Below are 13836 nucleotides of genomic sequence, written 5' to 3'. Positions count from 1 at the left end.
TTTATAAAAGGCATGTAGTCTGTTTGGAAATAAATACTAGTAAGAATAGGTAACCTTTATAGAGTGGTCTGTGTTACACTGCTATGAAGAGCTTATCTGACCATGAAATTTACTATCAAGCACCTAAAATGATACACACAGGAAATGAGCATTTCATCCTCAAAAGTTACTGGGATATTTTTCAAGTCAATGTCAGTGGGGTCAGGATTACACCTAAAGATTTCATATAGACACAGAAGTAATCCTTTCAGAATGTGACGTAGACAGCCATGCACACAAACATGTTATATATCACTAGAAACAGTGATTCTGAGAAGTTATATCTGTACCTTTTGGACATACAATGCATAAATCCAAGACTGACAATAAAACAAATGTTACTCTTTAACCCTAATTCTTTGTATATTGTGTCTCCTTAAAAAAAGAAAAAGAAAGTCAGACCTGTAGTTTTATATTCTGTAGCCTGCTTCTCAAGCACAATGTCTGTTGTCCAAGAAAAAGGATGGGATGGAAAGCAACTTGTCATCTGATAATGATATTGCAAAGAGTAAATAGGCAGATGAATAAAATGTCCCAGCAGTCAGATATGCAACTGATATCTTCCACACATAAATATCTACATGCCTTTCACTCTAAAGTTAGATGCATATGAATCTCAGATTCTTTTTTTTTTTTTTTTTTTTCTTGGTGGAAGGAACTGTGACTTCAGATATTACGTCTGTAATAACAGCTTCCCATAGAGTCTTTATTTAGAATGACATGAGAACACCCTACAGTCTGATCATTAAAAAAAAGAAAAAGAAAAAACACGAGCCAAAGAAGAAAGCAGTGTATGGCACGATTTAGCAACACATAAGAATCAGAAGGAACCCTAAGCCAAACCTCAGTGTTACATTATTTTAAGTACAGCATGTTTCCCCAGCAGACTAAAAAAACTTCTCAAGCTATGAAAAGTGATTCTAAAATGGGGTTTGTAACTTTGGTATCCAAGAAAAGAAAAAAGCAGTAGGACAAAAATGCCTAGAGACATTAATGAAAAGGTAGACTAGATGAAAACCGCTTCCTGCCAAGTACCGTGACGTCTGAAGGATTTTGAAGAGAACTAGAGAATTTTCCTCTAAAATGTCTGTCACCACCTGCAGCACTTGGGGTGGCTTGGCTCAGCTCTGAATAAAGTAGACAGGGAGAAAGTACATGCAGGAAGCTTTGCCTGTGGAACAGCCCTGGCCTGCTGTTGAGAAAATACTGAAAAGCCAAAAAAGTGTCACGATGGCCATCAGAGAAAATAAATGCTCATTTTGGGGAGACCTGCCTGAACATTTAAACACTAACGGATTGCATTTGTCCTGCTAAAACCTGAATTAACCCCAGGCAGCACTGTCAAGCCAGCTAAACCACTGACCCTGCAACTAGCATTCTTTTTCTGGAAGAAACATATACCTACAATGGCCAGCTCAAAGGAAGGATTACAGTCTCTTTTTCACCTCCAGTAATTTTTGCCAATGTTTTGCTATGGAAAAACTGTTCTCTGTACCTCCTTTCATAGGGGACATTCCAACATCTGCAGGAGTGGAGCATGAGTCCTCTAGCAGTGACAGTTCAACTACCAGAGGTCTGGGCTAGCTGGTATTTCTGGGGTCATCGGTAACTACTGGTAATGGGGTATTTTACAGATTAGTTACTTGCACGGAGACTTGCCTTACCATGTATTTTGTATGCTTATGAAAAACCCATCTTGATGGGAAGATAGTGTAGCACTGGTGAAATTTGTCATAAGTCTAGGTTTACTTCTAGGCATGATACAGCAGCAAAGTAAATAATACTACATACTCAGAAAGCATATAGCCAGTAAGCAATCTACATGGACATATCTATAGACAGAAGTAGGTAGGGCTCTTCTGTCCTTGATCCAAGCAATCCATACCTAAACCAGCTCCTACTGTTGCATGGCTCCATTCATTGCATACAATACAACAATATATTACACATTTCAGCTATACATGCATCAGAGGCACCACCAGCCAGCCAACTCTGTGTGCACGTAGAAATAGCTTGGTTCTGCCCACAGCTAACCAGCCCATCCATACAATCATAACCCAGCAGACCCTACTAAAAAAACAAAAAATAAAACAAAACAACAACAACAAAAAAAAAAAACCCAAAACAAAACAAAAAAAAAGAAACCCTCCCCAAAATTGAAAGAAATAAAGGAACAAAGATTTATATTTGCAAATATATTTATAATGTTAACTTCATTTCACAGAAAATACTTTATTGTGCTATAAATTGTAGCTGGATTTATCTGATGTAAGCAGAAATGTGCTGCCAACTAGTTTGGAATTTTGCTTAGATGCTTGTAAGCACTCACAGATTTCCCAGCTGTATCTAAAAGCTGCCTATGGGACTCTCACAGAAAACTAGAATGTTACAAATATTAAGGATAGGAAACTGCCTGTTGTAGATGGCTTCTTAACATAATTAACCATTTTTTAATTATTTCTATTGTACTAATCTTGATAGGATGTTTCATTAACTGTCAGTGTTATTTTGTTCATTGTCAGCTGTGTAAAAATTTGACCTGATAGTTTTCAAAAGAATTCAGATTAATACAGTTTAGTGTGGTTTAAAAATGTGCATTTCATAGGAAAACTGGGCTTTGATCAACTATGTTTGCTCTATATCCAGTGGCACATTTTCATAGAATTACTTTCATCGATGTACAGCCTCATTATTTGATGCCCTGTCAGTGAACTCTGTACAGCACAGTCTGTAGGGCTTTCGTATATAACCTACAGTATAGGGATAGACATGCCGGAAGGATTTTAATTTACACTTCCAACAAATTTTGACTTAATAATTCATGACTGTACACTTTGACTCTACTGGAGGAGGGCTTTTTATATCCATTGTCCAACTAATTTTGGATCAACGTTTTTTGCAGCCAATATGTAAAATGATATACATATGAACGTGTACAATGCAGTGCAGTGATTTGTGTTGGCACATTAAACCAGTTATTACATTGTTAGGCTGCACGCGTTTGCTTTCTTCCTAGTTTTTTTAAATGTTTAATTTAATTTACATTTGGAGGATGTGTGACAGACAACCAGCAGAGCCACTGTAACACATCCCATTTGTAAGCTTATACAATTCACTAACTTAATGTGGACCTATTCATCTTGACGGGTTTCCCTCAGGTATCACCACAGCACCCGGGCACTTTAAAAGCTTTAATGCCTCTATTCTCTATCCTCTGTCCTTGCCATTAGGAGTTAATTGATTTTTTTAATGTTACCATAGGAGATGACATCACTTGCATAAGGTCACACCAGTAGTTAAGACCAGTACCCACATCCCCTCAACATCCAGGCAGTGCCTTAGTCACTCAGCCACCCTTCTCACCAGGGACTACAGACTGCTGGCTGTGATTCCTGTGGCGAGATCTATGACTCACACACCACTTCTTCCAGTGTTTTACTCTTGACTTAAACCCTTGTGCAAACTGCAGAAAATTACAAGCAATCACAGTTTCATTTTCCATAAACAAGAACTTCTCAGAGCTGCGTAAGGAGTAACGTGCGGCCAGCGTGAGTTCAGAGAGCAGGTTTTCAAAGCTTTAACACTCCTGTGTTCACTGACCACCAATTTTAGTGTTTTCAAGGGTTAGAACATGCTGCTATCGGACCCTACAAGAACTTTCTGATTGTGCTGCAGCAGAAATCAATTTATATTTGCTGGTCTATTTTTAAGCTGCTTTGTGAAGGGTGCTAGCATGACAGTTCCTGGAATCCGAAACAGCCATACTGAAAAAGAAAACAAGAATTCAGGCATCACCACCTCCATTCAACACAGAACTATTTCCACTTTGGTTTAAAACCACAATAACTTTCCTTTTGTCTCGTGAGGACAAAGTGAGAACACAGAGTGCACAGATGAATCAATACTTCACTGAAAAATAGCAAAGCTTTTTAGACAGTTAACCTGTTAGTTACTGGGGAGTTGATATAACCAGAAGATTAATATAAAAATGGTAGAACACCACCTCTAATTTCCTTTTCCCCAGTGGATACTTGTCCCCTAAGACAATGAGGCAGTCTAAATCTTGAGGGAGTTCTGAGGCTTCATCCCCTACTAGGATGGTCAACACTGGAACAGGGGCTCAGAGAAGTTGTGGAATTGTCATCTTTACAGACATTTGAAACCTGACTGGACATAGCTCTGAGTAATCTCATCCAAAGCTGAAGTTATCTATCCTTTGAGCTACAAATGACACCATATGACCCTCTGATGCCCTTTTCAACCTGAATTTTTCTATTAGTTCTTTTAACAGCTAATAGACAGAGGAATAACTGAACTGGATCACACACTGAAGGTCTTCAGCAACATCAAACACCTTTCCTGATCAATTTAAGACTCTGACAGCCATCAAATGGTTTTTCCTGCTCTCTAGTGTCCACCCTTGTCTTTCCAAGGACTCCTGATAAGGGCAACACCTACCTGATCTGCTCACGTATCAACCCTCTTACTACTAAAATCTGACTGAAATCAGGAATGCTTTCCTTTTATAAAAATGTCCAAAGGCTGCAGTAATTCAAGAGCTGATTCACAAGCAGATCATAAATCCCTGTATCAAGAATAGCAAAGTGTGCATAGGACAAGTGAAGTACACACAGAATAAGTACAGACACTGCATTAGCTATGTAACTTAATCCAATATCTCAAGGCTGCCAGATATTGTTCACCCACATAGTCCTGGTTTGCCCATCCCATAAGAACTAAACACAGAACTGTGTCAAAATTAGTGACACTGTATTTGAAATAATGCTTTTGTCTGCACTGATGTGACAAGAAGGGGATTTCTTCCAGAATTCCCCCACTGGAGCTAGAAGAGGAAGTTGGGTGAGAAATACCACTGGATGGACTGCTGACACCCAAACCGAACCAACAAGTTCTGCTCACCCAGAAGACAATATATCAGCTGTGTTGTCCAGCCTGACCTCTCTTTTCTGTCCATTAGCAACTCCTTCCTGAGAGTCTATTATCTCCCCGTTGGAACAAGAACTGGAAGACACTGTAGTTACTACATTAAATGCTTCTCAAGGTAGTGGGAAAACAAATGACTAGAAAGGATTTGGCCTCCATGCTGGCTTAGCTAGAAAAGCGATGCAGTGGAGAAGATTAAGTTGTGTTTCCATAGTCACAGCGGAGCAGGTGGCAAACATCCACCACAGGTGCTTGTTCTACAGAGGATCCCACTCCCTGGTAAAACAGGCACCCCCCAAAGAAACCAGGGCTTGAAGATATCCAGGACTCTTCATGTCAGATGAGCCCTATGTAAGTTCATGAAACCCCTTAGGATCATCATGATTAACTATCTTCCTTAAACTATTCCCCACTGGGCTTTAGTGCTTTTAAACCAATGACCCCTTGAATTAAAGAGGTAGATTTCTCTTTTCACAGCTGTGACTCAACACAGGGAGGAATTCAGAGACATCTGAAAACAAAGCCAGGCAGAATTTAAAACAAAATCCTTCAATGACAGATTTAAAGAGTGATGGCTGCAGCTGGAGCTTACAAATATAACAACTAACTAAATGAGCATGCATTATACAAAAGCCTTACATGGACAGACCCTGTGAAGGGCGATTTCTTCACAAGGAACCAGAAAAACAGAACTACTAGGAATAAATCAAGAGAAAAAATATATATTGTCTGTTCAAAAGGAAGCTTGGTCCATGGGTTCTTCAGCAAACTAAATGGTAACCACCTCTAAAATGAGGAGAGAGGTTATAACTTATTAGGCAAATTAATCTTTGATTTTTTAAATTATTTTTTTAAATATGCAATGAAAAACTGAAATTCCTGTGCCTGGAGTGGAATAAAACACTAATAAGATGTGTTTTTTAAAACTTATATAATGCCTTTCATATGTTCAATTTAAAATATACAGTAACTAGTGCATACATGGTTGAGTCTTTGCGAAGGAAATGCATTTCTATTATTCCTGTTTCACAGATGGGGAAGCTGGTGCTAAATGTACTCAGTAGCCATCCCAGGAGGATGTGAAGTGAGTAAGGAGTGGAATCAGATTATATTAGTTGATAGTTATCAATGCCACCATCTTAAAGATGATATGCTTCTTTCTACCCAGTCAAATGGGCTACCCGACACAGCATATCAGTTTCAAATAAACACACACAAGTGTAAAGATGAATTTTATAAATATGCAACAAATATCTTGAAGATATCAAGCATGGAACACAGATACAGAGGAATAAACTTATTGACCACCTTCACACAGTATTGCAAAAGCAAAACAACAATGACTACTGGAAACTCTGCTTCTCTTGTCTGCTCAGCTGGGGTATGTGACTTGCATTAATGGCACAGGGAATAATGTTCTTGCACGCAGATCCAGGACTGACTGATGTCAAATGCAGTTCAACCATTCACATTAATGGGGATCAGCATTTGTCTGGAGGGAATGAGGGTTTCTTAGACCTTCGGGTCATGAATTGACAAGCTATCGAACATTTTCTCTGTTATGCTGACCATCCTCCATCCTCAGTGAGATCAGCTGTCTAGACCCTTAGTCCCACTACAGCTGCTTTGTGCTCCTCCTGAGGCACAGAAAGAGCTCATTGCTAATTGTTTCTGCGCAATGTGCAATGCAGGGTGAGGTCTCACAATTCCCTTTCTAGGACACACAGAATAGACACAGTTGTCCGGAACCCAGGAAAAACATAGACACATACATGTAAACTGTGAGTTTTGTTATTCTGGAGATCTGTAATTGACTAAGACATATGGTGACAAAAGTGCCATTAATGACAAAAAAAAAAAAAAAAAAAGCCCACTGAAAGCATCATCTAAGAAGAACAAAGATGACTAGCAATTTGTACCAAGAAAACGATTGCTAAACTGCTATCAACTCACACCACTAACAAACTGGGAGGAGGCAAAAAGCAGTTTTTCTTTCAGATGGACTTTCTGGAAAAATACCATCTCACATCATCTTTTCTTGACAGGTTCCAGAGTATCTATAAGCTTGTGGGTTGTAATCACTCTAGTGACCAGCAAGCAGTTACTGCAGATGGCTGATACAAGTCTGTGACTGATATAATCTGTCAAAACATCAAAATATGCAAAGCACTGAATTTTGTTCTTCTTAATATTAAGTAGAGCAATTTTGGGAGTAAGGACAGTTATAATTTTCACCATCATCATTAATACTCATCATATTAAGAACAACAATAATAACACTGATAACCACAATTTTTTAAAAACTTTTTTTGCAACAACAATTCTGCCAGAGGCAAATTTAAATTTTATGGATTATAAGAACATTGGCAGTTTCCAGTGACATTTACAAGTTATAACCCAGCTCTGACAGTCAGCACATGCAGAGTGAGTCAAAGCCCACTCATTCCTTGGCATCTCTATTGCTTTAGAGGCACCTCAGTCACATTCTTGTTTTTCAGAAATGCTTGTATAAACATTAAAAAACACAAAACAATAAAGAGATAAGAACCCAGCATGCAAGGCCAATTCCAACTAAAGATGAGACAAATGAAAAAAACAAGATTAAAATAAATGCCTTATGTGCATAATAAATGTCAATATTATGAGTCACTGCATTGACTCATGAACTGTGAATTGACCATGCCCCTTTTAATTGTTCCACATAATGATCTCCTTTGTAAAAAAGAAGAACATCTTTAGCAGTCATAGTTGGTACAGCTGATTGTTTCTTTGTTTATCAATAGTATATGTGTACTGTAGTGCAAGTTTGGTACTTAAGTTTGTCTACAGGTTTAGAAAGCAGCATGTAGGACATACATAGGAGATGTGCAGCTAGATCAGCAAATGCCTTCTGTATGTACTTGGAGAATTATCAGGAGAAATCATCAAGAAAACAATGCAAATCTATTCCTCACAGTAATATGAGATGAAATGGAAAGCAGTCAGTAACTGAGAAAGTAATTACATTTGATCTTCTTTCAACATTAAAGCTGTCTCTCAATTTGGTTTCCTTAGCAATATGTATCACAAAACACATTACTGATTTTCTACATTTAAGCAGTCTGGGTTTTCTCCACCTTCACCATTAATTTCCTGTTCCAGAAAAACCCTCGCACACAACAACTCCGTACTTTAAGAATATAAAAATGTTTGTAATGGCAAGACTGAAGGCTCATCCAATCTAGTAGTCTATTTTCATCAGTAAGTGTAAGGAAGAATAAGAATAGAACATTTATATATGATATTTCCCCACCCTTAGCGCACCCCCTTCTCTCCATCTATTTTCAGCTCAGGAGATTTCCTGAGCCTATTGTGGCCTATGTTGTAACCCCCAAGTAGATATCACTTTCAAGTACTTATCTAGCCTCCCTTTGAGTTCTTGTAAAATTCTTGCATCTGCAACACCACCTGGCAAACAATTTTGTGTGTCTGCTACCCAATGTGTGAAGATCCACTTTCAATATGAACAATGCAGTGTGACAACATATTAAGTTCCCCTCATATACCACCACCTTCATAATATTAATCAGAAAGTAGATCCCACTGGACAATAAAAATAAGAAGATTCTGGTTTAATTGTGATGATTATCCAACCGCTTTAACATTAGAAGCATTATGCATGCTACGTCATTATTTTCTCTTGTATAATAGACTCACAGAGTGGCTGGGAAATTAAGAGAAAATTGGTCAGAGAAAATTAAGAAGGTGATAGTAACGGTCAGCTCCAATGAGTGTTTGCTGCTGAATCTTGCTATGGTCACTGCACACGTTGAGATGTAACATTCCACAACTAAATGTTTGGTCAGAATCCAGGACCAGCTTTGAACCAAAGAAGTTTTTACCAAGGTTGGCAAATACCTGAGTGGGGCAAAATCACAGCTTAGATCAGAGAAAGAGAAACCCTCCAGGTTTCACATCCAACAGTGGCAGAAGGGCTCCCACTCATCATTCATGGTGAATACCTGCAGGTGATAGGATGAAAAAAACATCCCAGTACCCAGCAGTTGGGTAGCTCTGTCACCTCTGTCCCTGACAAGGCCTTCTACCTTTCTCACACTGCAGAAAAAAATCAGTTTTACTGTACTGAAATGGCCAGGTTTTCCCCCATACAGAAATTTTATTCTCATTATAAATTAAATGGGGGGGGGGGGGGGGGGGGGGGGAAGAAAGGGATTAACTTTTGCACAAGTTATGATAATATATCTTTAAAATCCTCTCAAAAATGATTGGGTAAAAAATTTAAGAATTGTATCTTGAGATTTACACTATAAACTATGTGGAAATCCATTTATAAGCTCTATTAATCTTCATATTTCAAGGTGTGAGTCCTGTAAGAAACAGCATTTTGCAATTTAGAACAGTAAAATAGTGAAGATTTATTCCTTCCATTGAAACATCTGGTCTTACCCACTCTTGATGCCAGAATGGTAGACTGGATGAGCTACTTGTTTACTCCAGTCAGGCATTTCCTTGACTCCTGGACTTTATGTTAAGACATGATGAACATCTTACTCCCAGTGGAGAATTTTCAGTCTCATAAAGTCAATAGGTCAGAACTTGAAATTTACAGCTCATGAAAGGGATTTCTCATCTGAGTTTGTTATATCCTAGTGGATCAGTAGACAAATATAAACAGTAAAAACCATTTGTACTTTATATACTCCATACTGATACTCCATACATGCATAGTCATTAATTTAGGGGTCTGTTAGATCACAGCTTCTTTAGCAATATCTTACATAGTGAATCATGAGGGGTAGTAAATATCCAAATGGGTTACATCTCATAGAAATACTACAGTGAGCCCTATAGAAAAAAGTTCCTTTCCTTTTACAACAACAAATTTTTCAACTCACTGTTATAAACTGTAATTATTCCAAAGGATCAAATTAGTTATACTTAATTATTTAGAATTAAAAATTATTTATTCTTTTGCTTATAGCTATCAAAAGTCAAATTTTGTTTACTATCTGCAGTGGATCACAATAATGTAATAACACTTCTGTTATTGCCTAGTGAGTTTCAGAGCTGTTTCAAAAAATACACATATTCAAAAGTTCCATGACTTTTTTTATCAAAAACTAACAACAAAACAATGACAGAAAACATTATACTTTTTTAAAAAATCATTAAGTTTTAAGCCAGAAAAGTTACACCTCCTTTTTCAATTACAGTTACTTTTAAGATTTTCCAAAGGTAGCTACAATTTGGCTTTGATCCTGCTATTGCAAAGTGCCAGAAAGACTGAATTATAGAAGGGAAAACGTTGTGTGCACACATATGTATGTGTTTGTCTACAGTCTGCATGAGCAATTGAAAAATATCCAACATATACACACAGTAAACCACATAATTAAAATTACTCTTATGCAGAGTAAATTTGTCTTTAAAGTGGAAAATAATGGAAAGACAGCAGAGACTTCTCAGTACTAAAACATAATGCTTCACTTAATGAATAAGCCCTGGAGCACATGGATGTTTACCTCACTCTGGGCAAGCTCAAGTGCATGGACAGACAATTACAGTACTTCAGCTGATGTACAATAACTTGTTAAACAGCTGGAATCTTAACGACATTCTTTCATGGGTTTATAGACTGCATTTCTATATTTTCCTCCATGTTAATATGACTTTTGACTCCCAAATATTTAATGGCTAAAAAATACCAGCACGTTCAAAGTTAGAATGCCTGAATCTGGATTGACAAAGCACTAAAGACTGGTAAAAACTGGAGCCTATGTCTGAAGTCCTTCCAAGTTTGTCAGGTAGTGTGTCTGAATCCAACCTGCCTTCAGGAAAATAAAAAAATAATAAGTAAAAAAAAAAAAAAGACAAGATTTTGCAATAGGAAAAACACAATACAGTGAGCTTGCATTGTTTCTTAGATAAATAATGGCTGGATAGCAGACATTAATATGACCAATTGGTTGAATATGATTCAAAAAAAAATTTTTAAATGTAGATTAGGTTGTGGATTAATAATAAATGCAGGCAAATGGCTTCAGAGAGTCTCCAAGTTGTGCTTTGGAAGAATGACAAAAGGAGAAAGGATATTGCTAAAATGTCACTTTCCACCACTCTTTACCACTGTCTCTTGTCAAAGTGTAAGATCCAAAGTTCTAAGACTGGTATTTTGCAAAAACCAAAAATTGTAAAAAAAAGTTCTAACAGATGAATCAGGAGTTACAATGAACACGGAACCTCTCGATATAACATTAGCTTTCTTTCAGCTATGTTTTAATGTTTCATCATGCACTCAGGACACAGATTTCATTGCTTCGCTCAATCCTGTAGAGGTTATTGAGCACCTTCTTCAGTGTAGTGATTCAACTTCTCAGTGAATTCTGTGAAACTTAAAAGTGGTACTTCAAATTATTCATTAATTTTCTAGGCTTTTAGACTTTATATAAAATCTTATTTTTCTATAATTTCATATTACTAGGTAAGGAAAGTGAAATACAAGCATGAATATACACTGTACTCCTTTGTAATATATGAACTCTAGAATCTCAGAAATGCCCACTTTTCTGTATTTCTTCCAATGTATTTGATCCTAACTTCTGGCTGTCAATATTTTGGACATTGTTTTAAATGTTTTTCAATGTTTTAAAGTGATTTAGTGTTATATCCATAATAGTTTAAGGATATAAATGATGCAAGATTCACAGAAAAGTAACTTGTGCATGCTCAGATATAGACATAGAAGGTATGTACGTGTGTGTCTTGTTCCGTAGGGAATTATTCACAGCACAAAAGTATGATTTTCCAGGTTATTAAGATCTTAGTTCTTAAATATTAAAAATAAAATGCATTTTAAGGGCTTCTTTTTTTTTAATGAAGCAGAAAGTACCAATCAATGGTCATCTGTATTTTTGTTGGCATAGTTCTCTATTTCACACAAGAAACCTTTCATATCAAAGCATGGCTGAAATATCAAAATTCCTTCAAATACTTGTCTCTTTTAATGATAACTACAGCTGCACTCAAAAGCTGCTGCCCTTGGTATCACTTTCATTCCCACAGGAATATAAATCTCTGAGAGGCAAGTGTTTAAAAAAGTATTCTTCTCAGGGCACTGGAGAAACACACAGCTTTTTTCTTTTGATGATGCATAACAGTATTATTTTGCTAACATGCTGAAATATATGTTCTTTCTGTTGTTTTGTTTTGTTTTTTTTTTTTTTTTCCTGAAGTTTATCTACTCTCACATTATTAATCTGAAAACAGGCCAAAAAGAAAACCAGGAAGAGAGATCCAACAAATTCAGAATTCAAATACTGTCATTTGGGCCACTGAACAACTTCAGTGGAAGCAATTTAGTCCAAAGCATGAGAATGTTGAAAAAGAAACATTATGAAGAGACACTACTGAAAGCTGGTTGCTATCTGTTTGAGATCAAAGAGGATCACAGTAAATATGAAATTGTCTTGTAGACGAGGTAATAGTGTACCTAGTGATCTTGAATTGTTTAAACATTCATATTTCTACATTACTTTTTAAAAGGTGTGCATTTAAATCCCATGAGTAATCCAACAATGATAACCACAAAATAGTAACATAAAATTAAATTTTAAAATGAGACCTATTCCATCCTTGAATTGAAATTATTTCTTTCATCATGGTAATGCCATATTGTTTTTAAAATCTAGTGACTATATTTGTTTAATTTAATTCATAATTCCCTGGTTATCACTGCAATATTACTCATACATAAGTTATCTAATGTGCACTGCTAGAGCTGTTTGATGTATATATCCAAAACCAGAAAAAACTAAGACCTAGAGACACATCATCACCTCTTGCAGAAATGTCACTCATGCTATGAATAAAGCATAAGCTTACAAAAACATCACCCAACAAACAAATAGCATTTGTTGAACCAAATACATGTGTCTGGAATTGTGCTCCCGAGCTAATTGGAGGCAGGCTCTGGTGCTGTACCGCAGGACGCCACAGTTGAGAAATCCCTCAACTGGTCATGCAGAGTTCAGCGTGCTGTGCAACAGCAATTGCTTAACTCTGGGGGCAGGAGGCACATAAGAGAAATCTCAGAAACGAGACTGGGAAACAACACTGTTATTTGTCACGGACAACCTTGGCAGTGGGAGGAAGCCAGCAAGAAGGACAGGGACCTGAGCAAAGCTGCCCATAAAACAGCAATGTGCCATTCATTACAAACGGCAAGCCCTGGTCTGGGAGACAGATGGACCTGTTGTACAGTGGAAGAGCACTGGGGAGATAAAAGAAAGAAAGGATGAGACCTCCTGAGCAAACTGGAGGCCAGCACCTGTTCCCACAAGCACTGTCACAAACCACCACTGTCTCTACGTCCAGCTGTGTCAAGGTGGGCTGGAGCAAGCCTACACCTGGTACACCGTGGTGATGGTCATGGGAGGGATTACTGCCTCTTGTTAGTCCTCCTCTTAAAATAAGAGGAACACCTAGATGAAACAGAAATTATTTGATATCCAAATAGTAACAGTTGAATGGGAACATGCACACCCACAACTGGCAGATTGTCTCATCCAAGAAAACTATCAAACGCCATCACAGGACACCCAAAACCTCTATGCTCATGTTAAACACCTAATACTAAACTGATGTTTAAGTTAGAAAGCTACTGCTGCAAGATAGTTAGCTATGATTCTCTATTATATCCAGAGACAGAGAGAGAAGAAGCTTGGTCACTCTCAAAAGCCTGTTCTAATTTATAAAATTCAGTAGATGCAAGTAATGAACTAAAGGATACATTCACTGGGATCTGGCCCAGTCTGGAATCCAAGTTGGAGGACAGAAAATTTTGAAACTGCAACT

At 37.3% G+C, this 13836-nt stretch overlaps 1 protein-coding gene across 6 annotated transcripts in view; it reads right to left on the bottom strand.

The window, feature by feature from the left end:
• SEMA3D (semaphorin 3D) overlaps positions 1-13836 on the bottom strand; it is a 142718-nt gene that overhangs the window by 103587 nt on the left and 25295 nt on the right. The window lies entirely within an intron of this gene.

The sequence above is a fragment of the Strix uralensis genome, chromosome 5 (assembly GCF_047716275.1).
Source record: "Strix uralensis isolate ZFMK-TIS-50842 chromosome 5, bStrUra1, whole genome shotgun sequence".
Classification (NCBI taxonomy): Eukaryota; Metazoa; Chordata; class Aves; order Strigiformes; family Strigidae; genus Strix; species Strix uralensis.
The sequence above is the reverse complement of the archived record's forward strand: the minus strand, read 5'-3'. Positions and strand labels throughout refer to the sequence as shown.